At 37.9% G+C, this 26,763-nt stretch overlaps 2 long non-coding RNA genes across 14 annotated transcripts in view; both read left to right on the top strand.

Annotated features, from left to right (window-relative positions):
• LOC309660941 overlaps positions 1-26,763 on the top strand; it is a 244,056-nt gene that overhangs the window by 38,439 nt on the left and 178,854 nt on the right. The window lies entirely within an intron of this gene.
• LOC309660946 lies at positions 7-26,763 on the top strand. The gene is made up of 2 exons (XR_014263746.1): positions 7-24,471; positions 24,661-26,763. It is a non-coding gene; the product is annotated as an uncharacterized lncRNA (long non-coding RNA).

The following is a 26,763-nucleotide window of genomic DNA, read 5'->3' as shown; positions in this document are numbered from 1 at the left end:
GAGTCTGAAGCTGATACAATATCATCCTGATGTGTTAGCCAATGGTTCAAAGTTTGCACAGGGAGGCTTTGTTTGTTCATTTCTTTCTTTTTGCATTTTATTATTTCTGCTCTTTATACAATTTTTGCTTTCTCCAAGTTACCTCCCACCCCTATTCCTCTTCTTTTTTTCCTTTCTTCATGCTTTCTTTCATTCCTCCTACCTGGGCTGCTGCAATAGTCTCCTAACTGGTTTCCCTGATTCTACCCTTGCCCCTAAAGTCTGTGCTCAACACTGTAGCCAGAGAGATCTTTTTAGGACATAAGTCAGGTCATACCCCTCCTCTGCAAAACACCCTGCCCTGGCTTCCTATTGTACCCCAGTCCAAGCCAAAGCCCGTGCAGAGGCTACAGGGTCCTACAAGATCCAGTCCTCTGTTTACTTGCAGAGCGTTTTTCTTCCTTATTTCTCCCAGACAAGACAGACCCACTCCCAACTTAGTGCTCTTTTATTGGCTCTTCCCTCAATATCTGAATGACTGTCTCTCACTTTCTGTAAGACTTTGCTTAAACCTCACCTTCTCAGTGACCACTGACTACCTTGTTTAAAACTGAAATCAACCTTCCTCCTCTCCTCAACTCTGGCATTTTTTTTAAAATTAATTTTTATTGGAGTATAGTTGATTTACAGTGTTGTGTTAGTTAACCCTGGCATTCTTGATTTCCTTTACCCTGTTCTTTTTAACATATTACACAATTTACATATTTATTATGTTTATTGTTAATTGTCTTTCTTCTTACACTAGAATGTAAGCTCCATTAGAAAGGGACCTTTGCTTGTTCAGTGATTTATTCCCTGAGCCTAGAACAGTGTCTGAGAAAAGCAGGTACCTGATAAATATATTTTTCAAAAAATGAAAGTAACTATCTTCAAGGTGGGAAACAGACAAGATAGTGAAATATAAAACAATTGGTAAGTGTGATGATGGAGGTCTGTAGTTATTTTAAAAGTAAAAATAGAAATTTTCCTTCTCTGTTAACATGAGGGTGAAGACAAGCTTGAGGAAATGATCAGAGAAATGGTAACATTAGCGCAGGATTTGGGAGCATGATGAGAATTTCACCAGGCAGACTAGAATATCACAGGTGAGGGAATGCGTTCTGGATAGAAAGAACAACATATGAGAAGGCACTGGTGTGTGAGAGCCACTTTGTGTATATATTTGTGGAAAAAAGGTGCAAGCAATACGCTTAGATGTATTACAGGAAACATATAGGGTAGAAGTTGGAAATGAGGTTGTACAGGTGGAGCAATAGAGGAGCCAGATGATGATGGGTCTCACTTGCAAAGCTGAAGAGATCAGATTTGTCCCAAAGACAACAGGTATTCACTGAAGGACTGAACAAGGGAGAAATGATGCGATTTAAATTTTTAAATATAGTGATAGCATAGGATGGATGGGAAAAAATGCCTCTGGTGTCTAAGAAACCGTTTGCAGGATACTGCTGGAGACTTCAATTAAGGCAATGGAATCAGAGAGCTGAGGGGTCATGTCTGAGAAAGATTTAAAAGGAAGACCTCTCACGAATCAGTAACTGATAGCTGATGAAGTGCAAGGAACAAGGATGAGTCTAAAATAATTCTGACATTTTTAGTATGAGTGACCAATTGGATTGTGATGATATTAGCTATAAATGGAAAATTAAGAGATGAGCAGGTTTGGGGAAATAATGTTTTTAATGAAATGTTGAGTTTTTTGTGCGAGGGAACTCCCAGAAGAGTCATAAAGTAATTAAAAATAAGTGAATTAAGTGGGTAGAACTTAGGATACACATTTAGAAAGGTGGTGATAGAGATCTGAGCAGGAATAGTTAGTGACAGTTAAACCATGATGAGTAGTGTCATTGTCCCACCAGAATCTGCCGAGTGATAAGAAAGCCAAGGTTGGTGTTCTGGGGAAAGTTATTATTTTATTGTTAGGTAGAGGAAATACTACCTGTGAATGGGATATTGCATAAATCATCAAAGATTTGGGAAGATAAGGAGGGTGTAGTGGTGTCATGGAAGTCAAGAAAGAAAGGAATGGCCCCCATGATTCGGTACTATAGGGAGACCACTGAAGATAAGGAATGGAGACCAAGGAGTTACCCACCTTACGAAGAAAAATTTTCAGAGGCGTTTCGGGAATGGAAGACAAACTACAGTGTATTGAAAAGTCTAAGGGGTATAATGGGTAGAAGATTATGTTTATAGATGAGTCTTTAAGAAACCAGATATGAAGGGTAGCATAGAAATAAGGAAACAATTTAAGGTGGATATAAGGTGAAGAGAAGATTATTTCTCATACAAGAGAGAATTGTTGGGCAGATAGATTCAATGCTGTCCAAGACTTTGAAAATGAAGGAGAGAGAGACTAAGCTGTTCTCAGCCCTGCAGGAAGGGGCCCATTCTGTGTGGGGAGAAATAGGAGTTGGGATGCAGATCAAAAATGGAGGCATTAGCCCCCAAAGGAAAAAAAAAAAAAAGATTATTTGTTCTTTGGAGTTGAGAGGAGAGGATGGTGGTGTTTACAAATAAACATATGGGGAACACTGGGGTATTAAGGAATCAATATATAACTCTCCCCACTCCACACCATGTTCCCTGAATTCAGAACCAAATGAAGAATCACACAATGAGGCAGAGAGATGAAACTCAACGTGGAAGCTTTATAAATGATGGGTTGACTGGAAAACGCCCTGTGAGGTATGGGTCCAAAGACTTGTTAATATTCTAGCCATGAATTAGGAATTAGACAGGCATATAGAGCTGGACAGCTGGACATATCCAAGCTTCCCCATACAGAATGGGCCCCTTACTCTGGGGCCAAGAACAGTGAGCAGATGCCAATGTGTGCTCTCTGAAGATGGATCTCAAGGAGAGAAGGGGTTGAAGTGAGCATGTCCAGTCCTTTCTCCCATACGAACCAATCAGATGCTTAATTCTGGCACCATGAGACCGGTGATACAGGAAGTCCCCTTTCCAACAGGGAAAATTGATGAGGTTGAAGGAATTCCCACTTCGATTTATTATTTGAAGCAGAAAGTGAGTTCTTCCTATGTTTGAAGGAGGTGAGAATAGGGGTAGGAGGGCTGAGGAAACATAGTGAATGTGTGTAATGGCCGCTTTGAAGAATGAAAGAGTGATCCAGGGACATATGGAAGAATTGTTCAGGGGAATCAAAGCCCAGCTGAGGACAGAGAACATATGTTTGCTCTTCTCCAGAAGGTCCTGGCAGGTATTGTCTAGGAGATAAATGCTTTAATTTATACTGAATTGGAAACTTTCATGGGAGTTGAAGTGGTGGCAAAAGAATGGTTGAAATCGTGAGGTCTAAACTTGTGTCTCGGTTCTCTATTTCTGCATAACAAATAACTCCTAAAGTGAATGGCTTAAAATAATAGAGATTTATTGTTTCTCATGGTCAGGAATCCAGGCAAGATTCAGCTGGACAGTTCTTCTGGTGAAATGCCATCACTTAGGTTACCCATCTGACCTAGACTGGGCTGGAAGGTCTAAGGTTAATTCGTTTACAAGTCTGGCACCTCTACATGGTCTTTCTTTATCTCTCTCTCTCCCTTTCTTTTTTCCTTCCCTTCCTTCTCTCTTTCTCTCTCTCCACATTGTGTGTTATCATTTAATAATCTTGCTAGCTTCTTTATGGTGTGGAGGTTGGCTGCCTTCGAGAGCACAGAAGGGAAAGTTGCTAGACTTTTTCAAAGTGAGGACTGAAACTCAACAAAGTCAGTTCTGCACATTCCAGTAATTACAAGGCCAGCCCAGATTCAAAGAGAATGATTGAAGTGGACACTCTCTCTCTTTCTTTTTTTTAAATCAGGGTAGAGTTGTTTTACAATGTTGTGTCTACTGTACCGCGAAGTGAATTAGAGTTCCCTGTGCCATATAGCAGGTTCTCATAGACTCTCCCTCTTAATAAAGGGACAAGCTGCATATACAGGGAGAAGGGCAATTGATGAGAGCCATCTTTGAAGACTATCTACCACCACAGGAGAGTGGGAAGAAAATGCATCCAGCTTCCTGATATGCAAAGAGAAAACCCAGGATTTCACTTGCCCATAGAAGAGGCTAATGGCTGGAGTTTATTTTATGGGTGAATTTCTCCTACCCATAGAGGGAACTGTAGTATTTCTGTTAGAAGGCAGAAATCCTTTCATAGTGCCATGGATTTTCTAGCAAAAGTTTCAGGGCTGAGGGGAAAAAACACTAATGTATTTGAAATTTCATTTTGATGTTCATTTTTTTTTAACATCTTTATTGGAGTATAATTGCTTTACAATGATGTGTTAGTTTCTGCTTTATAACAAATTGAATCAGTTATACATATACATATGTCCCCATATCTCTTCCCTCTTGCATCTCCCTCCCTCCCACCCTCCCTATCCCACCCCTCTAGGTGGTCACAAAGCACTGAGCTGATCTTCCTGTGCTATGCTGCTGCTTCCCACTAGCTATCTATTTTACATTTGGTAGTATATATAAGTCCATGCCACTCTCTCACTTCGTCCCAGCTTACCCTTCCCCCTCCCCATGTCCTCAAGTCCATTCTCTACGTCTGTGTCTTTATTCCTGTCCTGCCCAGCTCACTCTGAGGAGTAAAACTAGTTTGGACATGAAAGTGTCACACTAAATTAGGCTCTGCTTGGCCTTTGGGGAGTTGGTAAAATTAGGATTTGCCATGAAAACATGCAAGAATTTAAATCTCATAGGTAAGGCTGCTGTTTAGGAACTATATGAGGCTGGTATAGGTGATGTAGGATGCCCTCTTCCTCTGATGGTTTACTCCTTCTATGGCAGTGCTTAGCTCCTTTTTGGACCCAGGATTATTCATTATCTAGGGCTTGTCATGTATGGGCTCATATCCTTTTAGAAACTCCTGGCTTTGCTTGGATTTTCTCACCAGAGTTTGCATTTCCACATTGACCTTCCATGCAGTTTCTCTACCTGTTCCTTAGGGCTTTAAATTCTGGAGTAGATGTGCAGCTCCATCTCTATTCTTGTTAGGGGAACAAAACTTTTTTTCATATTCTTTGACTTTAGACCAAATAAATTTTCACCTTTAGAAGCCCCACCTCTTTTCCTATGGAAAATTGAACTTACACATTCTTGAGGTTTCCTATGACCATTTCCCTGAGGTTGTACCAAGGTTCTGGGATCATCACAGAGTACCAATGCACTGGTTCTATTGAGAAGTGCATGGTCCCAGCCTCCACAATGCACATTCATTTAAGGAATCTTTGGTAAGGTTGTGAGCCCTGGGCCCTAGTCTCTCTGGGACACTATGTGGTCATTCACTGAAGTTTTGCCCACCATCTGGTACCACAAAGGGGTAGGTTGCAGGTATCCTCAGCACGGAGAACCATGTGACTTTTTTTTCACCAACTCTCTTCCATCCAGGAAAATTGCTTTTAATTATTGGGTATCCCTCTTATTTCAAGCACTACTGTTCTTAATGAGTTTAGGCTTTTGACTATAAAAGCCAGGAGACTTGTCACAAATCTCTCTTGGTGTGAGCCTGTTACCTGCTTGAATGTGGGCAAAAGAAATGGGAAAGACAGAGAAAACATAAATTAATAATGCAAAACTCTGTCTGCCACATTTTCATGTCACTACCAATCAAAGATGATTTGTCCATGTGCCTCTACCTCCCAGAGGGACCTCTAGGTAGTCTGTTAAACAGTTTCATCTAAGTGAATATAATAATTCAAAACAGTGATAGAAGCTGTTTGAGCTCCTACAATCCTCATCCTGGCATATGTGTCCTTTTCAATAGTGGCCTTCTGGAGAAAATGCCTAATTTTGTTAGTCATTCAAAGAAATGGCATGCCTTTCAACATAGGTAGAATCAGAGGGAAAGAATGAGACAGATGAGGGTGGGCAGGGCAGTACAGGATTATCTCATTACAATACTTAAGTATTGGATTATTCAGCCTGTTGTAGAATAGGGTCTGTTGATGTGCCCATACTGACACAAATAACAAAGATGCTAACATTTGAATATCACTTTACAATATCTGCAGCACTTTTCTACCCACAATTTCATTTGAACCTGGATTCTATACTCATAGAATATTGCCATTGAAAGGAATTTAGTTACCTCTCTTCCCATCCAACACAAGAATCTCATTAAAAAACTTAATGGACACGTGCAGTTACTTGTCCTTGAAAAATTCAGGTAACGGGGAGCCCATCACTTCAGGATGCCAAGTATTTTAAAAGTACAACTCTACTTGCTCAGAAGAATTTTTGTTTTGAACAGAGCTGATAGCTATATCATCCATAAATTCCATTCATTAGCCTCAGTGTGAGAATAAGAGAGCTAGCCTTTGGAGTCAAAATCGTGACTTAGCCACTGACTGGTGATTTTGGGCAAGTGGCATGAACTCTCTGAGTATCCATTGGCTCACCTGTAAAATGCTGATAATCTGCTGACCACGCAGAATTGCTTTGAGTATTAAAAGAAATGGTGAACTATGAACCTTAAAGATAATACCTCATTTGGTTCTCACCCAATGTAGGGGACTTTATGACGAATATCACTTATTGTTTCATGCTATAATACACCAGGTTTCCTTTCAGGCTTTAAGCCACTGCTTTAACTGTGAGTGTATCAGCTTCATGAAGCCTCTCCTCTCTCATGTACTTCTTCCAACATGCTAAAATCATGAAACATCATGCCTTCCACCTGAGGGTCAGTCAAGAGCCAATCTGTGCTGAGTGAACCTCACCAAAGTCTGTGTGAACTCAGACCTGACTTTTGCAGACATTATTTCTCTGGCTCAGGGGTCTTTTTCCTTTATTTCTGAGTTCTATCAAGCTCTTGATTATTGACCTTATTGTACATTTGATACTTTTTCTTTACAACCTACTCCTTCTTCTACGTAAGACATCACCATGCATAGCACACCCATCTTCTCAGTAACTTGTGGCAGAAATTGGGAATCATATTTGCCTTCATCCTTGTCCCAAGTGCCACATTCAATCAGTCACTAAGTTCTGTCAATTCTACCTCCAAATTATATCTCAAATCTGTCCCCTTCTCTCCATTGCCCCTGCCCAGTCCAGACGTTCACCATCCCTTCCTGGAACTATTGCAAGGGCTTTGCCAAATGGATGATGTCAAGTCAACTAAAAAACTTATAAAATTAAATGATAACCCAGCCTCTATTTAAGGAAACCAAGGTCTATGTAAAATATTTAGGACTATCTCTAGCCCACTCTCTCCTTTTTTTTTTTTTCTTTTTTATTACTAAAGTTGAAGTTTCAAGTTATCATCTGGAAAATTCAGTTATATGGAACCCCTTATTTCCTAATTGTGCTAAGTGAGAGGACTAATATAGTGTATTTATTCAAGATTGATTTTTGCAAAAGATTGTTCCCATATGGGGATTGTTCTTGTGACTCATGGAGTCTCTCTTTTTCTTCTGGCTGCTTTGAAAAGCCAAGCAAAAGTTCCTTCAAGCCCAGCAGTTAATTGTCACAGTGATGTCTGTTTGATGACTCCATATTTATTTTAAGAGGAACTGCATCCCGTTGGGCCTGCCAGGATGAGTTAGCTGCGAAATGCATTCCTAAATAGCTAAATGATTCAGCGCAGGATCCCATATATGAAATTGACTTTGTAATGCGGCTGCATGTCTATCTGTTGGAAAGTCTATCTATTTTGGTTCTGTACTTTATTTTATAATTCAGTATTGCATATGAATAGGTAATGGAGGGAAGCTTTCCTGCCTCACAAAACCCATGTTGCAACCAATATGTCATTAAAACTTTGGGCAGGTACTTGGAAGCTTCCTATGACGAGAACTCAGTTATATGGGGTCAATGTCTCTGAAGACATTCAGAATTGCACACTGCAGTTTGCAAATAACAACTAGGATGCTCTTGAACCGAGAAACCCCCAAGAGGGTACTTACCTCCTTTGCATCAATAAAGTACAACAGCTTCTTATCAGAGGCTGACTTTTGCTTACAGCTAGAAATCTGGCTAAGCTGTTTCTAACCACTTAGAGACTTCAAATAATTCCCAAATTATACCTTCCTTCAAAGGGACTATGCTTTAAATAAAGTGTATAATGTTAGGAAAATAATAATTCACACACTTGAACAACTTAGCAGCCTGTTTAAAGACAAAGAGAATAGAGAGAGGCACAGATTGTGCCTTGGCCACTGGCCTCCCCACTTCCCCCCAAAGTGCTCAGGGAATGTGCTTCTTTTTAAAGAGTAAGGATTTAATCAGCACTGAACCCCAGAGTGGCTCAACTGGGCATTTTGCTCAGCAAATAATATATTGAGGATAAAAATGTCGGTGTTTCTCTGAGATAGCATGAACCCTGGTAAAGTAAGGTTGCTTGCTTGCAGCAAAGGGTCAGAGCACTAACTTGGTTTTCAGCAAATTCTCTAAGTGTGCTTCCCTCCATTTCTACCAAAGAACCCAAAGTCTACAAAAGAACTGTGTATTCTACCTGTGGTTCACTGTATTCTGTGGACTGCCTGTTAATTCTGAGGGGAAAACAATCCTTCATGTTGACAAAAGGAGTGGCTTGGGTGGGATAAGAGATGCAGCATGTTTCCAGGGACAGCCATCTCCACTAGAGGTCCAGGGGGTAACACCCAGCACTCTAGGTATCCAGGTACACATGAACTTGTCTTCTCTCCTTAGCATCTGAAATGGTGCTAGGTACCCTCTTTGGGAGAATCAAGAACATATTCATTCAAATGATTTTTCTGAGTTCTGTTGATTAGATAAGGAACCCCAGACGAGAAAGTCTGGTTAAGAGTCATGATACTCAATTTCTAATTTTGATATGTCATAAACCTATGAGATTTTGAGAAATCCATTTAATCGCACTGGGTATCATTTTCTTTATCTGTCAAATAAGAGGAGCTGGTCGATTTCTGAGATGGCTTGTTACTCAGAGAATCTCAGGTGAATGAGAAGGGAGGTATTATGCAGAGGGGTTATTTATATTGATGGTGTGCTCAGCGGTTTTGAAGCTTCATATTTTAAAATTTTTGTGCACACTTTTATGCTGGAGTATTTTTTTCTTAGATCAAAATTAAGAAGAAAGAAGTATCATGGAATCTAGTCTAGTCTTGCAGCCAACATTTGAATTTCTTCTAAAACACTTTTACTAAATAACTATATATTCCATACTTGAGTGCCTCTAGTTACAGAATACCCACAATCAGCAAACTTACTCATCTTTGAAGCACTCTAACTGTTCCACCTTATGTAATATGTTCTCTCCCTCACCCTACAATGACTACAAAAGGTTACATTCCTTTTATACAAAAAAAAAAAAAAAAAGCTATCCAAAAATGGTCTACATCATGGAAACTGACTGCACTCAGTACTTCCACTGTCAAAAGTACTCAAGTACTCACTTTTGTTTTAGTACTGCCTTATAAATACCTGGAGTACCCCCATCTGGAGTCTTCCATGCCAACAGACTTAGCTTGCAATGGTTCAAGTTACCATGTTTTGGGGAGGGAAGCACATTAACACCTGGCTTCCATACAAGAAGTACAGTACTGGGAGCATACATGGGGGCATCCGTGCCTGAAAGAAAATGTTGTTTACACCACCAAGTGGGACCTACATCAGTTGGGGGACATAGGTTGACAGTGCCTTCCACATGGCCCCCTGGACATCTAATAGGCCTAAAGTTTCCCAGTTCAATTTGAATAATTGTGTCTAGTCCTTTTTACTGAAGGGACTACCCAAGAATAGTCCATCCAATCTGTCCTGTTTGTCTGCACCACCACCTGTTCAAGAGCTATGGCAATGGAGGTGGGGAAGACATCCTGAGTTGCTGATGGGGGTTGTGAGTGGGAGACACAGGGACTGGGGAATCCCCTGATGTTTCTGATAGACTCCTCAGTAAGGTTAAGGGGGATGTGATCAGATTGTGTTCAGAGCTGTCTGGCAGGAGATGGCAGGCCCAGCAGTCATTTAGTCTGCTTGTAGTACTTTGGAAGAGCTGTACGAGGGTGTTTTCCTTAATGAGAAAAGTTCTAGAGGTGGCTACGAAAGACAAAAGACCATCAATGTCCCTCCCTCTGAGGTACCTCACAGGGTCTAAGCTACTGGGTGCTGGGGTGTTGTTCTCTCTCCACTGCCACAAAGTCAGTATGCTCCATTCCAGTAGCTGTAACTTCACATTTGTTACCAAGCATCCTCTGTTCATGCCCAGAGCTTTTGCTTGGAACAGACTGTTGTAAAAGGGCTAAGAATATTTTTATAAAATATACAGACACCTATTACATACTCAACATTTTTGGCTTACTTGGGCGATGGTAGAAAAACTCAGCGACCATGTATTTATTATCCTTCTGATGTAGTTTCATGTCAATCCAACAGGAGAATCCAGGAGGCTGAACCAGAATTCACTGTGAGTCCTTTCAGCCTTTATGTGGTCAGACATCTTGAAGGTATATCATCTAGGTCATTCTGGGATTTCTGTTAAGGGAAAGAAGGTAGCTTCATGGCTAGGAATGGTCAGGATGAAATCCTGAATTTTCAAAATAGGTCTATATAATGCCCACCACTTTCTTCCTGACAATTACCCTAGAAGCAGATAAGAGGAGAAAATCTTTTTCTGTGGACAGTTGCAGTGAACAAATTGACTTACTAAGGTGTGTGGACCAGGAGGAGTTAAGAAAGGTAGAGTCAAAAAGATCTTTGAGTCAATTTTTGAGGAGGCCATTGAAACCATCAACAATACCAGATGCCTCGGGATGAGATGGAAAGGTCTATCAAATACCTTGACTATCAGCCATTGTTGAGTGGCTTCAGCAGTAAGAGGTGCAACATTGCCAGATTGCATATAGTCCAGAAAGCTGAAAACCCAACACAGATTAGTTTTATAGCTTGCAATGGCAGGAGTAGAGCCGACTGATTAGACTGACAAGTGACTTACAACCTGAAATAGTGTCTGCATTTGTGAGGCATCGCCAATAGTCCTGAGAAGGTCAACGGTCTCACATACTCGATCTATAGCAAACAGGTGGGGGCCACGGCCTATGCAATGTGGTCTTCCTCACTTCAAAGCAAACTGGTAAACTTTTGGGAGGATTCACAAGTCTGGCATGCAATGGTAGCTTCTGCTTCAGATATAGGGAATCCTTTGTGTTGTGCCCAGTTTGTGATGATGGATGCATTTCCAGTACTAGGATGGTATCTAGGCAGCACTAGTGGCAATCTGGGAATTGCTCAGCAGCTTTATTCCACTTGGTCTGACTGACGCTTACCATAGGCATTTTTGTGAGTGACTCATGCTTCCATCATCAGCTATGATTTGTCTCTACAGTTTGTGGTTCCAAAGAGGGCTGTCATTAATCTGCCAGTCTACGGTTTTCCAAGTGGTAGACCAGACAGCTAGGTTATTGGCAACAAGAGCCCCAAGCTCAAGAGTTAGTATAAGCTAAGAATGGCCTTGAGTTTTGGCCACTGAGCCAAAGAATCACATCTACTTTCTGTTCAGTTAGTGTTGATGTTGAACTGCTGTGGTAGCCAGTGGACACCATTGAATTTCAGGTGAGCTGACCCATCAATAAACCACACTCAGGAATTTAGGGGAACTTTGGCACGTGGAAGTCCCATTGAATCAGTAGTTTTGTGGGGTAAAATATTCCCCTAAAGGGATAAATGCCACTTTTTCATGCAAAGTTGAGATGCTGCTGGGACCAAATTGGCTGCATTTTTGAATATATCATTTCAATTTGACAAGCATGTCTTGTTGGGATTCTTCTACATTCTACCATTTAGTCTAAGTAGACCCAGTCTAAAATGGGAATGCCAGTCCGGAGGGTCACAAGGATTCTATGTGCCAGGAGTTCATTTATGTCAAGAGCCTAGTAGCAAGCTAAAAGATAGTTCTCAAAAGGAGTGTACTGGTAGTCTTTAGAGATAATGAGTCCAAACACCAAGGGGCTCTTCTGGGTTGAGGCTACCTCCTGTTGCCAGAGGCTCCACTTCACAGACTCTTCAGTCACAGAGACTTTTAGCTTAAATGGGTCATGAGGGTGGTGAGTCCCAAATGTATTAGTACTTCCCTTCATCTGGTTCTTCTCAATCTGGAGAATCTCCTGTGGCATTTACAGGATGGGGCAAATAAGCATGTAGATCATTTCTTTCTCTTATACATTTGGATGAAGAAGCAACAGCAACAGTACATTAAATCAGCCCGAAGCCTCCATCCACAAGGTCATGTTCACTTTCTTTTTCCACTCTTAACCCAATCAAGGTGCCCTGTCTCCACTACTGCACTGAATCAGATGATTAATTGAGTATCTTTATCCAAAAAAGCCATAGAAGCTTGTGCCCCTCTCTCCCCAAGGTTTTACTGCCTGCTCAAAGGTGAATATGGCCTTCAGTTTCCTTTGGAAACAGTGAGGTCTTTGACCTACGCCTCATCATCTTTGTCCTTAAAGCAGCCAAGATCAGGAGAGGATGGAGGAATAAGGCACCATGGAGAGGGAATGACTCTGCACCAGTAAAGAAGGCTTTGCACTTTTAGTTTTAAGTGGTATAGCAGCAGCTCATGGTTCATCCAAACAAAGGTCCAACGTTTTCAGCCATAATACTTTATATCAGGTGGGGAGGTCATCATTACTGCCATAACCTACTTCAGCTTTGGATGTCCCCTGATCCAGTAGTCATAGCCACATTGCTTTCTGATGTGGCCCATGGGGTTTGTATCTTGTGGCTGATGTGGGATTTACTAGCACAGCGTCAATGTTCTTTTAAGGAGTTTATCTTGATCTGGGACAATTCTACCCCATCATCAAGATAACACCACTTAAATTCTTGACCACTTTCAGCATAAGGCCTAAGGGAGTTTTCCAAGGCAGTGTGGCTGACTTCAAAAACTTATCTAGGTTTATTTGGGTCAGTTTCCAATTCTCCAGCTGGGTCACATTCATCAGCTCTATGAACCCAATCCAGCCATTAAAAGTCTTAATATTAGTCAGTGCTCCACCTATGGTTTTTCACAGGACTTTTTCATTCTTATGGAAATCTCTCTGAGAGGACCAAAGCTTTCTTATAGCAGCTGGGACCCACTGCAAAAAAATCCGAGAACTTTTACTATCATTTCTGATGGATTTTAGCTGGCATGATAAACTACATTAGGGGATGAACTGTAATATTGCCCATCCTTCTTTATCAAGTGCTATTCATCAACCCCCACCCCCAAGTTCCTAAGCCAGTCAGACAAAGTTCTAATGATTTGCTTGATTTCTGCCCACAATGGTCAGAATTTTTCTCCTTTCACCTTCAGTGTAAGTTCCTGTCTTTTTAACTGTGCCTGAAAGGAGGTAGAACCTTCTGCCCAACTAGGGCAAATCTTATACTAGTTGCTGCAATGTTTTTACAGTAGGGTTGACCTAAGACTGATCACCTGATTAACCAGGAACATCCCACGTGTCCCAGAGGAGAGTCAGCAGCAACCAAGGCAGTTTGCAGGCAGTGCCAGAGTTTTTATTCATTCATTCACAAGTACTTATTGTGTGTTTACTGTTGCTAGGCACTTTTCTGTGTGCTGGGGATTTAGCAGTAAATGAAATAGTCAAAAATCTGTTTGAAGAATCTAAGCTCCAAGTAAGTGAGTTGCAACAGATATTAGAAAGTGGCAAATGCTGTGAAAAAAAAATAAGAATAAGAAATGAAAAAGATAACAGGATATTAGGACTCAGGTGTGAGGATGAGGGTGGGATGTAATATGATGGAAGCAGGATGTAGTATTCAGTTGGGAGGTCTGAGTCAGCTTTATTGAGAAGGTGAGAATTGAGGAATTTTTGATATTTGGGAAAACTGACTTTTGTGAGAAGAACATTTTGTTCCCTCTTGTAAACCTGCCATTTAGAACAGTGCCTGACACACAGTAAAAATTCAATAAAAATGTGTGGATGGAATGGAGATGCAGGCATCATCTGATGAAGCCAGTCTTGTTCACAGATTTACATGGAAGATTTAGATTTGGTCTCCAACCTTCCTGTGAGCAAAGTGATGAGCAAGAACACATAAACTCATTGATCAAATAATTTTTAGTTTTCAGAAGAGCATTTAATCAATCTGGGATATTTCAATCACATCAAGTATCACTTAGGAACAATCAGCAGATTCTTGTCACCTGCATGACCAAAGGAACTTACCAGAGGGACTGCTCCCTGAACAAAAGATGGATCTGTTTCAAAGGCAAATCCCATTCTCTAACTCGGAGAGCAGAAATTGCTGGAAAGCTTCCAAATCGCAATTTTCTAATTTAAACAATGTTGTGATTTGACCAACATGTGTCTCCCTATATTTTACTCATTGGCCCAGTCCTACTTCTTGGGGCCATAATGAGTAGAATCCCTCTTTCATATACGGATACTAAAATATTTGAGGTAGACTGTTATCTTCACTGAGTTTTCCCTTCTGGGTAAATAACTCCATTACCCCCCCTGCCCCCCTTTTTAATGCTTTCACTTAAGACATTGGATTTTCTTCACCATCTTATATATTGTCTTCCAAAAATGTTCCAATTTGACTTACATTGTGATACTTAGAATTGGGTTAGTACACAAGTGTGTTATGAGTAGTGTAGAGAAAAGAATGTTGCCTTCTCATTTGTTCAAGATACATATTTTATTAATGCAGCTTAAGATCACATTAGCTCTTTGGGGGGCAGTTTCATCTCATCATAAGCATTCCTTGAGCCTATTGCTAGCTCCAACAATTATTTTCACCTGCTATATTAAGCCAAATTGTCCCTGTGTTCTACTTGTGAGGTATTTTATTGGGGAACCCCAATAGTAACTAAATGTTTTTCTTCCTGTTAAATTTTAACTTACTAGATGTAATACAGTGCTTCAGTCTGTCAAAATATTTTCCATTTTGGTTTCATCAGCCAATGAATGGCTGTTCCCCCTCTCCCCAGTTTCATGTCATTCTCATATATTTTGATGAGCCCGTCTTTCTAATTATTATCTAAGGTAGTCGATTAAAATTTACATGAACAGAAAGTTTTTTGAAGTAAACTGTTACACAACATCCTAAAATGTGAAAGAGACATTTGTCAGTATAATTTTATTTTGCAAGTTAAATAATTAATATTTATTTGTTATGAAGTTCTTCATGTTAGCTAAGTGAGGAGGTTATTGTTGAACACAAAATTTCAAATCAGTGTTTATGGATGACAGCTGAAATCAGATCAATCTTATCATCTAATTTACTTGAATATTTTGTTTGGTTGCACAGTATTGAGAATATTGTGATTGAAACAGAAGTAGTTGCAATAGTTTGTTTGGTTAGTTTCTAACTCCATTGTTCTTATAACTACAAGATACTTTTCAAGTGAAATTAATCAGATGTTTGAAAAAAACAGTAGAAATTTTTACTTTAAAACTAAAGCACTCTGCAATGAAGAGCGGCCCCCGCTCGCTGCAGCTAGAGAGGGCCCTCGCACAGAAACGAAGACCCAACACAGCCAAAAATAAATAAATAAATGTATGAAAACAAACAAACCAAAAAAACTAAAGCACTGGTAATATTTACCAGTGGTTCTCATTCATTATTCAATATTCAAACATTTCTTGAGAATCTACTATATGAACAGCATTATTTTAGTTGGTAGGGATATAGTGATGTATAAGATAGAAAAGTATATGGCTCATACAACTCAATAACAAAATAAGGACAACCCAATCAAAAAATAGGCAGAAGACCTAAATAGATATTTCTCCAAAGAAGACATATAGATGGCCAATAAGCACATGAAAGGATGATCATCCGCACTAATTATTAGAGAAATGAAAATCAAAACTACAATGAGGTACCACTTCTCACCAGTCAGAATGGCCATCATTAAAATATCTACAAATAACAAATGCTGGAGGGGGTGTAGACAAAAGGGGACCCTCCTACACAGTTGGTGGGAATGTAAATTGGTGCAGCCACTATGGAAAACAGTTTGGAGGTTCCTCAAAAAACTAAAAGTAGAGTTGTCATATGATTTAGTAATCCCACTGCTGGGCGTATATCTGGACAAAACTATAATTTGAAAAAATACATGTATCTCTATGTTCATAGCTGCACTATTTACAATAGCCAAGGCATGGACACAACCTAAATGTCCATCGGCAGATGAATGGATAAAGAAGATGTAGTATATATATACAATGGAATAGCACTCAGCCATAAAAAAAGAATGAAATAATGCCATTTGCGGCAACATGGATGGACCTAGAGATTATCATACTAAGTGAAGTAAGTCAGAAAGAGAAAGACAAATACCATATATCACTTACATGTGGATTCCAAAATATGACACAGATGAATTTATCTACAAAACAGACACAGACTCACAGATATAGAGAACAGATTTATAGGTGTCATGTATGGGAGTGGGGGAGGGAAGGATTGGGAGTTTGGGATTAGCAGATACAAATTATTATATATTGGTTGAGTAAACAACAAAGTCATACTATATAGCACAGGGAACTATAATTAATATCCTGTATAAAAAAGTAATTGGCTCTTGGAGACTACATTCTGATAAGGTGAGACAGAAAATAAATACACACATATGTGTACATAAGCATATAAATGAATACATTTCATTGTATACATGTGTATGTACTAAAATCAAAACCTGCATCTGTGCAGTTGAATAGGGGCTGGAGAAAAATACACAGTGTGCTGACTCTTCCCATTTTATATTTATTTCCATTAACTTGAAGAGGACTCACTGCTACTTGGTGTTTATACTACACTTCCTTAGTCTTTTACTTTTTTACTTTTCACTCTTTTACTTTTCTAGAGAACTGTTTTACACTTTTTCTCTTCTCAGTCCCTGACACAGTTTTTCTGTCCTCCCTTTAAGCTAATGACCTTGCCTCTCACTTCTTTAATAAATTAGAATCTATCGGAAGAGAATATCTGTGGGGCACCATCACATCATTCACCTTCCAACATCTGTTTTCAGTACAACCTGCTTATTTCCAAAGATGAAGTAGCCATGCTTCTGTCTGAGGCCAACCCTTCTACTTGAGCCCTGGATTCCATCTCTTTTTGCCTGTTCAAAAACCTTGCTTCAGAAATTCTCCTTTATTTCTCCTGCATTTGCTTTCTACAGAATCAGTTTCTCCCATAAACCTTCCTCTTGAGTTCACTTCCCCCAAGAGCTACAGCCTCATTTCTTTACTCCCTTTTGAAACAGAACTCCTCAAAAGTATAGTCTATGGTCATAATCTCTAATTCTTTTTCTTCATAATTAACAAATAAATCCTTAGCACAAATATGATTTCTTTTTCTATGAGGTTGTTTGTTTTTGAAGAATGATTAACCTACAGCACTATATTAGTTCTTGTTACACAGCATTGTGATTCGGTATTTCTATACATTTCAAAATGATCATCACAAGTCTAGTTACAATGTCACCATACAAAGATATTTTATAAGTAATGACTATTTTCCCCATACTGTACATTTTGTACCATGACTCATTTATTTTGCAACTGGAAGTTTGTACCTCTTAATCTTCCTCACTTATTTATCTCCTCTCCCCATACCCTCCCTTTTGGCAATCACCTGCTTATTTTCTGTATCTATGACTCTGTTTCCATTTGGTTATGTTGTTCATTTGTTTTGTTTTTTTGGATTCCTCACATCAGAGATCAGATTTGTAGTACCACAGGTAGGAAGTGGGGGGATGGGGAATTGGATGAAGGCAGTCAAAAGGTACAAACTTAACAGTTATAAGATAAATAAGTACTAGGGATGTAATGTACAACATGAATATAATGAACACAGCTGTATGTTATACATGAAAGTTGTTAAGAGAGTAAACCCTAAGAGATCTCATCACAAGGAAAAAAATTTTTTTCTATTTCTTTAATGTTGCATCTATATGAGGTGATGAATGTTCACTAAACTTATTGTGATAATCATTTCATGATGTATATATGTCAAATTATTATTCTATACACTTTAAACTTAGTGCTATGTGTCAATCATATCTCAATAAAACTGGAAGAAAAATGAAAAAAATCATCTCTTTTGTAAAAAAAAAATTGACTATTTTTTTAAGGGCAGTTTTAAGCTTACAACAAAATTGAGAGGAAGGTACAGGGATGTCCCATATATTCTCCCTGCTCCCCAATTTTTAAAATTGCTTAAATTTTTAGTACCTTTCTAATGACTTAAGATTTTTTATTATGAAATATAATATGCAAAAGTTAGCTAAAAGTGAAATGATAGCTTAATAAATTATTATAAAGAAACTCTCATGAAAACCATGAAGATCAAGAAATTAGATATTGCCATCACCTCAAAAGCCCTTCATGTGTGTCTTTCCAATTATTGCCCCGGTGTCTTCTAATAGGTAATCACTATTTGATTTTTCAAAAATATCAATCTCTTTGTGATATACACCACATACTAGTTGTACATATCTAAGTGGTTTAGTTTAGTTTTGTCTGTTTCTGAACTTTATATAAATAGGGCGATATAGTCTTTGTGCCTGTGTATTCTTTGTATCTGGCCTCTTTCCCTCATATTATGATTGTGATCCTATTACTTCTATGCAGTGTATAGGAGGAATTTGTTCATTTTCATTGCTGCACACTGCACTAACCACAGTTGATTTTTCCATTCTACCATTGATGGGCATTTGGTTTGCTTTTAGATTTGAATTATTTTGAATAGTGCTGTTGTGGACATTCTCGTACATGTGTCTTGATTATTGTGTGTATTGCATTTCAGAGGTATATATAAATGGAAGTGAAATTAGGGATGCATATTTTCAGTTTTAATAATGTCACACTACTTTCCAAAGTGTGTCAATTTACATTCTCACCAATCTGTACATGAAAGTTTCAGTTGTTCCAAAACCTTGAAAACAGTAACTTTAGCCTTTAAAATTTTTGTCATTCTGGTAGGCCTGCAGCCATAATCCATGTGTTTTAAATTTACATTTATATTATGACTACTAAGGATGAACACCTTTTCATATGACTACTATTTAGAGAGCCTCTTTTGTGAAGTATCTATTCCAGTCTCCATTTCTTTCTATTTGGTTGCCATTACTTCTTATTGATTTGTGGAAGTTCTTTATATATTCTGGATACTGGTTTTATGTCAGTTATATTTGATGAAATGCCTTTTCCCAGTCCATCCTTGTCTTTTTATTTGCTTAATGGTGACTTTGATAAACAAAATATAGTCAAATTTATTATCATTTTTCTTATAATTACAGTTCTTATGTCCTATTAAAAATTTCCCAACCTGATGTCATGAAGTTATTCTCCTATTTTGTCTTCTAAAAGCATTATTTATTTTGAATTTTACATTTATATCTTTACTCCATTCAAAACATTATTTTTATTCATGGTATGAGGCATGAGTTAATATTAATTTTTTTTCCCACGTGGGCATCCAACTATCTTTCCCTTACATATCCATCTGGCTAACATCCTCACTTGCTTCAAGTTTCTGCTGTCATGTGATCTTTTCAATGGGACCTACCCTGACTACTTAAAACTGCAACCTCCAATCACTCCCCAAACACAACTCTCGATTATAACACTTTATTCCCTTATGATAAACCATTCAATTTACTGTTTATTGTCAGTGTCTCCACTAGAATGTTAGCTCCATGAAGGCAGAAATATTTATCTTTTTTATTTGCTGATATTTCCTAAGTACCTAGATGTTGCCTGGCACAGGGTAGCTGCTTAATCAATATTTGTTGAATTAAATGAATGAGTAAATGAAAGCACAGAAAATGGCAGGAAACACTATTCAAGTTAACAACTACACTGGTGTTCACCTGACTGTATGATTCATTGTATTGCTGGTATCCAATATGTGAAATTTTGAACTGTAATGCATGTGTGCTATTTTTTTTACAGATTTTGAAATAATTAAAATGTTTAAAATAAATATTTATTAAAAATAAAATAACTTCTTATTAAAAAATAAATACTTTAAAAAATATTTCAGAAGCCCCAAAGCTGCCCTGTGGACATCTAGATTTCTGTGGCATGTCCATTCATTCAACAAATATTTACAGAGTACTGCTAGGTGCCAAGTACTATGTTAAGTTCTGGGGAAGAAGATTGATGAAGCCCTTGTCTTCAAGGAGCTTGCAGTTTACTGAGAACGCCACTTAAAACCATAAAATTAAGGAATTTAAATTTAACTCCATCATTTGATATTTAGGTTAGATGACTCCAAGAATGTTGGCTATTTCCAAAGAAGGCTTGAAGGAACCATTAAGGAAAGTTACTTTGAGTCATAGGATGAGTCCCTTAACCAGATCAGATCAGAATCTTCAATATATGTAAATCAAATGATGTGATACACCATATTAACAAATTAAAGAATAAAAATCATATGATCATCTCAATGGATGCAGAAAAAGCTTTTGAACAAAATTCAACACCCATTTATGATAAAAACTCTACAGAAAGTGGGCATAGAGGGAACCTACCTCAATATAATAAAGGCCATATATGACAAACCCACAGAAAATTCACCAAATTCTCAATGGTGAAAAACTGAAAGCATTTACTCTAAGATCAGGAACAAGACAAGGATGTCCACTCTCATCACTCTTACTCAACGTAGCTTTGGAAGTCCTAGACATAGCAATCAGAGAAGAAATAGAAATAAAAGGAATCCAAATTAGAAAAGAAGAAGTAAAACTCTCACTGTTTGCAGATGACATGATACTATACATAGAGAATCCTAAAGATGCCACCAGAAAACTACTGGAGCTAATCAATGACTTTGGTAAAGTTGCAGGATACAAAATTAATGCACAGAAATCTCTTGCATTCTTATGCACTAACAATGAAACATCAGAAAGAGAATTTAAGGAAACAATCCCATTTACCATCGCAACAAAAAGAATAAAATACCTAGGAATAAACCTACCTAAGGAGGAAAAAAACCTGTACTCAGAAAACTATAAAAAACTGATGAAAGAAATCAAGGATGATACAAACAGATGAAGAGGTATACCATGTTCTTGGACTGGAAGAAAAAATATTGTGAAAATGACTATACTACTCAAAGCAATCTACAGATTCAATACAATCCCTATCAAATTACCAATGACATTTTTCACAGAACTAGAACAAAAAATTTTACAATTTGTATGGAAACACAAAAGACCCTGAATAGCCAAAGCAATCTTGAGAAAGAAAATCAGAGCTGGAGGAATCAGGCTCCCTGATTTCAGACAATACTACAAAGCTACAATAATCAAGACAGTGTGGTACTGGCACAAAAACAGAAATATAGATCAAAGGTACAGGATAGAAAACCCAGAGATAAACCCATGCACATATGGTCACCTAATCTATGAAAAAGGAGGCAAGAATATACAGTGGAGAAAAGACAGCCTCTTCAATAAGGGAAAACTGGCCAGCTACATGTAAAAGAATGAAATTAGAACACTCCCTAACACCATACACAAAAATAAACTCAAAATGGATTAAAGACATAAATGTAAGACCAGACACTATCAAACTCTTAGAGGAAAACATAGGCAGAACACTCTTTGACGTAAATCACAGCAAGATCCTTTTTGACCCACCTCCTAGAGAAATGGAAATAAAACCAAAAATAAACAAATGGGACCTAATGAAATTTAAAAGCTTTTGCACAGCAAAGGAAACCATAAACAAGATGAAAAGGCAACCCTTAGAATGGGAGAAAATATTTGCAAACGAAGCAACTGACAAAGGATCAATCTCCAAAATATACAAGCGGCTCATGCAGCTCAATATCAAAAAAACAAACAACCCTATCCAAAAATGTGCGGAAGACCTAAACAGACATTTCTCTAAAGAAGACACACAGATGTCCAACAAACACATGAAAAGATGCTCAACATCACTAATTATTAGAGAAATGCAAACCAAAACTACAATGAGGTATTACCTCACAGCAGTCAGAATGGCCATGATCAAAAAATCTACAAACAATAAATGTTGGAGAGGGTGTAGATAAAAGGGAACCCACATGCATTGCTGGTGGGATGTAAATTGATACAGTCACTATGGAGAACAGTATGCAGGTTCCTTAAAATACTAAAAATAGAACTACCATATGACCCAGCAATCCCACTGCTGGGCATATACCCAGAGAAAACCATAATTCAAGAAAACACATGCACCCAATATTCATTGCAGCACTATTTGCAATAGCCAGGACATGAAAGCAACCTAAATGTCCATCAACAGAGGAATGGATAAAGAAGATGTGGTACATATATACAATGGAATATTACTCAGCCATAAAAAGGGACGAAATTGGGTCATTTGTAGAGATTTGGCTGAACCTAGAGTCTGTCATACAGAGTGAAGTAAGTCAGAAAGAGAAAAACAAATATTGTATATTAACACATATATGTGGAATCTAGAAAAATAGTACAGATGAACCTATTTCCAGGGCAGGAATAGAGATCCAGCCATAGAGAATGAACATGTGGACATGGGAGGGGTAGGGGAGGGTAGGATGAACTGGGAGATTAGGATTGACATATATACACTACCATGTGTAAACTAAACAGCTGGCTGGAACCTGCTGTATAGCACAGGGAGCTCAGCTCGGTGCTCTGTGATGACTAGATGGGTGGGATGGGGGGATGGGAGGGAGGTTCAAGAGGGAGGGGATATATGTGTATACATATAGCTGATTCACTTCGTTGTATAGCAGAAACTAACACAACATTGTAAAGCAATTATACTCCAAGAAAAAAGAAAAAAAATCTATCAAGTACTTGGTCAAGTGTCTGGGTCAGTCCATTAGCACCATGGCTTTAAGTAAGTGCTCTGGGGGTGTATTTCAGAGGACTTAAATTTTTCTTGGGTGATAGGGTAATAGAAGGAGCCTGCATTGGAGTCAGAGACTTGTTTTGAGTCTTAGTTCACTTAATAGTTGTATTTTTCATTCATTCACTAAATATATATTCAGCACCTACTATGTGCCAGGCTCCATTCTGTGTATTTTTCGTGCATTAGCTCATGCATCTTGCATCTTTTCATGAGGAGGTAGGTGCTGTTATCCCCATCATGAAGAAACTGAGACTCAGAGGTGTTAGAAAACTTGCCCAAAGTTACAAAATGTTTAAGCAGCAGAGCTGGGCTTCATACCCGGGCTGTCAGTCCAGAGATAAAAATTTTGGTCTCTCATCCACACATCAACTCATTAACTGATTGATTCATTTATTTATTTAGCAGCTACTTATTGAGTGCCTCACATTCCAGATATTATGTTAAGAGCTGGGGTACAGGAGTGAACAACAAAAATTTATTCCCATCTTTCAAGAGCTGACAGCCAAGCAATTATTCACATGCAATGTGATTATAATTACACTTGGACTTTCTTCATCACAGTATCGTTTTAAGCCTCAAAACACAAATGAATTTGAAAACATTTTGTAAACCACAACGTTCTCTACGATCAGGGATTTATTATAATTATTGTTATTTATTCAAGGGTCATATGATTAAATAATACATTAAAATATTTTCTTCTTACACCTTGGCATTCCTTCTATCATTCTTCTTTGATCTCTTTCTTTCCTTTTTAACCAAGAAGGGTAAAAAAATCATTTACAAGGTGACATGCTTCAACTGAACCCAGTTATGGGAATTTGAATTTCTAGTAATCTTTTATTATTTATTTATTTATTTATTTATTTATTTATTTATTTATATTTTTATTTTTGGCTGTGTTGGGTCTTCGTTTCTGCGCGAGGGCTTTCTCCAGTTGCGGCAAGCGGGGGCCACTCTTCATCGCGGTGCGCGGGCCTCTCACTGTCGCGGCCTCTCTTGTTGCGGAGCACAGGCTCCAGACGCGCAGGCTCAGTAGTTGTGGCTCACGGGCCCAGTTGCTCCGCGGCATGTGGGATCCTCCCAGACCAGGGCTCGAACCCATGTCCCCTGCATTGGCAGGCGGACTCCCAACCACTGCCCCACCAAGGAAGCCCTGAATTTCTAAAATGTACTTCAAAAAGTAATTTAAACAGTAGCTCTCTTAATTCGTTTAAAATACTATTTATGTACAAAAGTATTGGATTTGCACAAACATTTTCAAGAATGTATATATTTGCTCTAGCTGGTAGATTGCTTATATTGGAGCCGTTTTAAAAAGATGGAACAACAGACAAAAAACACTTTGTCTAACACAGAAAAGTCTGGCAGCTCTATTCAGAGTTTTGATTCCTTGATTAAAAATGAAAAAAAATGTTGGGTGAGGGGAACATACATTCTAGTTGGTTGGGCAATAAGTGCATGGAGTCTGGAGCAGATGTCAAAGCTTATTAGCTACATGACCTTTGGTGAATCATTCAACTTCCTGATGCATTAGTTTCCTTATCTGCAAAATAGGAATAACCATAGTAAACTACTTCTCAAGGTTCTTGTGAGGCTCAAGTGAGTCAATATAAGTAAACTCTTGGTAGCTGAGTCTAGTGCCTAGCAAGTGTTATTTTTATTTCTGCTAAAAAAGAAACCTTCAATCTTTAAATAAAAAACTTACTATTAGATTTAGAAAAATTGGCTGTATTGGCTGTATCAATTCTTTTCTGAGTTTTGGTTGTTAAATATCATTACTGTTTTTGAAGAGAGAGGGAAGGAGAGAGACAGAGACAGAGAGAGAGAATAGCTACGTGTGAGTATTCAAAGCTGAAAAGCCGAGTGCAAGTTAGCAGGCATGAATGCAATTGCCAGTTTTGAAGAGAAGCTTAAAACATAAGTGTCTAGACACATTTGTTAAATTGTCTTCAGCATTTCCTGTAGATCCTATTATTTCTGCAAATTCCTTCATAATATTGCACTTTTTGTCACAATGAGCACAACATGTCTTATCTCAGAAGTGGAGTTTTCCAGCTGTTGGACTGAGAAAGCTCTATTCTTAGCATTTTCATATGGAAGCAGTGATAAGAGAGACAATGCTGCTGTATTTTGACTAGCTGCCCTGATGAAAAGCTTCCATTGTCAGGTGGTGTAACACCAATTGTTATTGTTAATCAAAGAGAATCTAATAGCTTAATGAAATCATTGGTATTAGATGTTCCTGGTCCTCCAGCAAATTGCTGACCACATTATAGAATTTTATTTTTCACCTATTAGAGTAATTATCCTTTAGACCTCAGCAAATATATTTATCATTTTTTTGTTTTGTTATGTACTAAAGGGATCCTCAGTTCCTATTTCATATGCTGTATGTAGCTACTGCATAGGTGAGGGAAACACTGTGTTTTAAGCTCTCCATTGATGTAAATCTTCGGCAAAACCCTATGGTCATACTGTTTCTTCCATTCTTCCATCTTAAGAGGAAAATATTAAAAGGGACATATATTTGTAACCTGAGAATTGTCGAGCTTCCATTTCAAATGTTAATTATATAAAATTTTGGTTATTGATTGATTACTGTATTAGCTCTCTTGGTTTTTTGGCATCTCATAAACCATTTCTAGGATAGTTTCTATAACCTTAAGATATAAACTGCCTATTAATGAGCCAGAAACCATTTATTAGTCAAACTTTACTGTAGGAATTAAATTTTCAAATTTTACTGTAGGAATTAAAGACCTAAAGATGTAATCTTAATTTTTTAACACAATTTAAACTAATAAATTCTAATAAAGCAATACACAATTTTTGATTACAGAAAATGGTGAGAAGCTGACTAACTTCATAACTATTTCTTGAACTGCACAATCTAGCCTTTGTTAAAAGGTTATTATGTATTGGTCTCTAAGTTAATTAATGTTGCATATTTGTATGTCAACTATATGGAAAGGAAAGTGTTTTCTTCATTTGTTATTATTATCTTTCCAATAAGATTGTAAATTTTCTGTTAACCAGGAAGAGGTAATTTATTATTTTTATTCCCCTGCTTCTAAAACATACATGCTTATTAAATACCTGATAATTGTATTAGCTATTGCTGTGTAACAATGTACCTCAAAATTAAGTAAATTAAAACAGCTATGATTGTGAATCATTCAACTTCCTGACGCATTAGTTTCCTTATCTGCAAAATAGGAATAATCAGAGCTATGATTGCAATTATTTTTTTTTGAGATATAATTGATGTATAACACTGTGTTAGTTTAAGGTATACAAAGTGTTGATTTGATACATTTATATATTGCAATATGTTTACCACCTTAGTTAGCTAACACTTCTACTGTATTACATAATTAACATTTTTTTGTGTGATGAGAAAAATTTTAAGGTTTTATAATACTCAGTCACTCAGTTTGTTATCTATAAGAGAAAATTCAATCTATACTGGCTTAAATAGAGAGGATATTTTTTGCTTACATAAAGGGGAAGTCTAGGAGTAAGATGGACTTAATCTAGGTACTCAACAATGTCATCTAGGACCTACTTTTAAAAAATTTTATTTTTAATTAATTAATTTTTTATTTTGTTGTCATGCTTTCATCCTAAAATGGACTCCTTACATAGTGGCAGAATGGCTGCCGAATTCTCCTGGGAGTTTCATCTGTATCCACGTTCATTAGCTGAACATTTTTCTGGTTGGACCATCAGTGTGGTAAAGGGGAAGTTATTATTCTCAATGTGTCCATCATTTAAGACCCATCCTAATAAGCAGCTGCTTTATGATGAGAAAAGGATGAAAAAATAAATGTAGGAAGGAACCATAATGTCTTGTACAGGGACAAATATTCATGTTTATTAGAATTAGTAGCTCTGA

This window comes from Balaenoptera physalus (assembly GCF_965194825.1).
Source record: "Balaenoptera physalus genome assembly, chromosome: 5".
Lineage (NCBI taxonomy): Eukaryota > Metazoa > Chordata > Mammalia > Artiodactyla > Balaenopteridae > Balaenoptera > Balaenoptera physalus.
Note: the sequence above shows the minus strand (reverse complement) of the source record. Positions and strands in the feature narration are given on the sequence as shown.